Below are 4,334 nucleotides of genomic sequence, written 5' to 3' on the forward strand. Positions count from 1 at the left end.
TGGTGGCTCACACCTGTAATCCCAGCACTTTGGGAGGCCAAGGCAGGAGGATCACTTGAGGTCAGTAGTTAGAGACCAGCCTGACCAACATGGAGAAACCCCGTTTCTACTAAAAATACAAAAATTAGCCGGGCGTGGTGGTGCATGCCTGTAATCCCAGCTACTTGGGAGGCTGAGGCAGGAGAATCACTTGAACCCAGGAGGTGGAGGTTGCAGTGAGCCAAGATCGTGCCATTGCACTCCAGCCTGGGCAACAAGAGTGAAACTCTGTCTTAGAAAAAAAAAAAAAGTAAAGAAACAACAGATGGTGGTGAGGCTGTGGAGAAATAGGAATGCTTTTACACTGTTGGTGGGAATGTAAATTAGTTCAACCATTGTGGAAGAAGGGTGGAGATTCCTCAAATACCTAGAACCAGAAATACCATTTGACTCAGCGATCCCGTTACTGGGTATATTCCCACAGAAATAGAAATCATTCTATTATAAAGATACATGCACACATGTGTTCATTGCAGCACTATTCACAATAGCAAAGACATGGAATCAGCCCAAATGCCCATCAATGGTAGACTGGATAAAGAAAATGTGGTACATATACACCATGAAATACTACACAGCCATGAAAAGGAATGAGATCCTGTCCTTTGCAGGGACATGGATGAAGCTGGAAGCCATTATCCTCAACAAACTAATGCAGGAGCAGAAAACCAGATACCGCATTTCTGACTTATAAGTGAGAGTTGAACAATGAGAACACATGGACACAGGGAGGGGAACATCACACACTGGGACCTGTTGCAGGGGTGGGTGGGGAAGGGAGAGAACCAGGATAGACAGCTAATGCATGCGGGGCTTAATACCTATGGGTTGATAGGTGCAGCAAACCACCATGGCACATGTTTACCTAGGTAACAAACATGCACTTTCTGCACATGTATCCCGGAACGTAGAATAAAATTAAATTAAAAAAAAAAAGAAAAAAGGCCAGACGCGGTGGCTCACACCTGTAATCCCAGTACTTTGGGAGGCTGAGGTGGGTGGATCACGAGGTCAGGAGATTGAGACCATCCTGGCTAACATGGTGAAACCCCGTCTCTACTAAAAATACAAAAAAATAGCTGGGTGTGGTGGCAGGCGCCTGTAGTCCCAGCTACTTGGGAGGCTGAGGCAGGAGAATCGCTTGAACCCAGGAGGCGGAGGTTGCAGTCAGCTGAGATTGAGCCACTGCATTCTAGCCTAGGCGACAGAGTGAGACTCCATCTCAAAAAAAAAAAATATATATATCAAATAAAAAAAGATACTCAATTGTGGAATGACCTGGTTCTTAGCAGCATGCAATCCAGAGCAAAGCCTTGCTTCCTTGAGCTATTCTCCAAAACATACAACCCCAGCATGAATCCTAAATACATCCTTACAGAGATGTCCTAGGGTTTTCCACGATCTGTGCACGCTTCTTGCATCGCATCAATAAACCCACTTTGTTCAGCTGTCAGTGTGTTCCTGGTGGTCTTGGAGGGGCAGGGCCGGCTTCATGTGTGTGGGGCCTGTGCAATCCACAGAGCCCTGCACTTAGAAGCATTAATCCCTGGACTGGATTCATGCTTGGGTGCTACCATATTGAATTCTTTTATTTTAATTTTTTTTAGAGATGGGGTCTCTTTCTCTGTTGCCCAAGCTGGACTGCAATGGGGTGATCACAACTCACTGCAGCCTCAAGCTCCTGGGCTCAAGCGATCCTCCTGCCTCAGCCTCCTGAGTAGCTGGGACTACAGGTGCGGCCACCAAGCCCAGTTAATTGAAATAATTTTTTTGTAGAGATGGGGTCTCACTATGTTGCCCAGGCTAGTCTTTTGGAGCAGGGGGCTCCCTGTGTTCATTTTTTACTGAGCCTTAGAAGTTACACAGGCAGTTCTGCTGAAGGTCAGGGCTGGTGGGTAATGTCAGGGTCGTCGTGGAAGAGGATGTGAGAAATGGGTGAATTCAGGGCTTTTTGGCTAGAATCTGTAAGACTGGCTGATATTTTGGATTTGGGTGGGAGAATGCAGGGAAGAGGGAGGAATCACTCCTGAACGTGGGGCTGGGACCTGGGAAATGAGTACCCTTTATCCAGATGGGAAATATCGGGTAAACAAGTTAAGTGGATTTTGGAGTGGGCAGATGGGGTCAAGAATTTCAGTTTGGTGAAAATAAACTTCCTATCAAATTTTATAAAATAGGGACAGGATATTACATTAAAAAAAATTGCTGACCAACTAGGCATGGTGGCTCATGTAATCCCAACACTTTGGGAAGCCAAGGTGGGAGGATCGCTTGAGGCCAGGAGTTTGAGACCAGCCTGGGCAACATAGCAAGACCCCATCTCTATAAAAAATTTTAACAAATTAGCTGAGCATGGTGGTGTGCACCTGTAGTCCCAGCTACCTGGAAGGCTGAAGCTGGGGAGGATTGCTTGAGCCTAGGAGGTAGGGGTTGCAGTGAGCTATGGTTGTGCCACTGCACTCCAGTGTGGGTGACAGAGAGAGGCCCTGCCTCCTAAAAAAAGAAAAAAAAAAATTGGGCCAGGCGCGGTGACTCATGCCTGTAATCCTAGCACTTCAGAAGGCCAAGGCGGGCAGATCACCCGAGGTCAGGAGTTTGAAACCAGCCTGGCCAACGTGGTGAAACCCCGTCTCTACTAAAAATGCAAAAACATTAGCTGGGCATGGGAGCAGGCACCTGTAATCCCAGCTACCTGGGAGGCTGAGGCAGGAGAACTGCTAGAACCTGTGAGGTGGAGGTTGCAGTGAGCTGAGATTGCGCTACTGCACTCCAGCCTGGGTGACAGAGTGAGACTTGGGCTCAAAAAAAAAAAAAAAAGAAAAAGAAAAAAGAAAATTGGTGGCCCAATATTGTACTATAGTTTTGCAAGATGCTACCATTGGGGGAAACCAGGTAAGGGAGTTCATGAGCTCTCTCTGTATTATTTCTTACAACCGCATGTGAATCTACAATCATCTGAAAATGAAAAGTTTAATTAAAAAAAATTGGTGGCCCAGAAAATCAGGACGTGAATGGAGAGTTAGGCAGCTTGGGGCAGGTGTTACTCATTTTTATTCATCAGTTCTTAGATCTGCAAGGAGTTTGGGGGCAGCTCATAGAGGCAGACACAGCCAGGAACAGTGAAGGGGCTGTTCCTGGTGTCTGGGGGGATGGTGGCAGCGGCTGTGGCACCTGAGCGTCTGTCCTTCCTGGTGGCCTGGTGTTGAGGGCTGATGGGGTGGACAGCAGCTCATCTCTTGGAGGTCCTGCCAAGTAAAGGGGTGAACTTGGCTCTAGAGGACAATGTCCTTGGCTCTGAGGATGCTGACTTCAGCACTCACCTCCTCTAGCAATTTCAGGTCACTTGGGCAGTGGGACAGACACAGGGGCACGAAACCATGGGTAGGAGAGGGGGCCAGGATAAGCCTGGTTGGTGTTCACTTTCAAGCTTTCCTTCACTAGAGTCAGGGCTCCCAGCGGGGAGAGGAACATCTCATCTTAAGATATCTGCAGATTTATTCACGGAACTTCCCACATATCTGGATGAGGATATACGACTTGCCCCCTGGAGGAAAGAGTTAAATGAATCGCTAAAGCACAAAATGTTCCTGTAAAATTGCTTCCATATTTTATTAGATGCAGATGAGCATGAATTATTGTGAAGCCAGCAGGAGAATTTGCAAATTTGGTTCTTGCCTTTTTTCCATCAACAACCCCCCCTCACCTAGGTGGTGATGGAAGGACTGGTTGAGGGATACTGGTTTGGAGTAGGACGCTTGAATAAAGAGCTCATTCACTTGTTAATTCATCCAGCCATCAGAGGTTTATGGGGCACCTACTGTATGTCAGGGAAAGTAAGCACAATTACAGCTTGCAGGTATCATTCCTGTTGATCAACCTTCCAACAACACCACCAAGGTCCTTCTGAGATGCGCCATTTTTGTTTCACGGTTAGGTTGGGGATAGCTTTTGGGGGAGAAAGCTTCCTTTTGAGCCTCTCAGAGTGCCACTGTCTTATCTATGCCATAGAAAAGAAGGCACATTTCACCTATCCCTCCACGGTCAGAAATGCAAATTAACATGAAATTCCACTTTCCCACAGTCTCCCGATTTGCATCAAGGTGTGAAACTCCTTGGGGGAAAATGGACACAGTTGTGCAAAATTGGTTTTCTAGCTGAATAGATCTGATTAGTTTCTTACACTCTGTGTGGCTCTGTCAATTTATTTTTTTCTTTTTGTTTTTTTAAATTTTATTTATTTATTTATTGAGAGAGTCTCACTCTGATGCCCAGGCTGGAGTGCAGTGGCACGATCT

Source organism: Hylobates moloch, unplaced genomic scaffold (genome assembly GCF_009828535.3).
Source record: "Hylobates moloch isolate HMO894 unplaced genomic scaffold, HMol_V3 SCAFFOLD_1, whole genome shotgun sequence".
Classification (NCBI taxonomy): Eukaryota; Metazoa; Chordata; class Mammalia; order Primates; family Hylobatidae; genus Hylobates; species Hylobates moloch.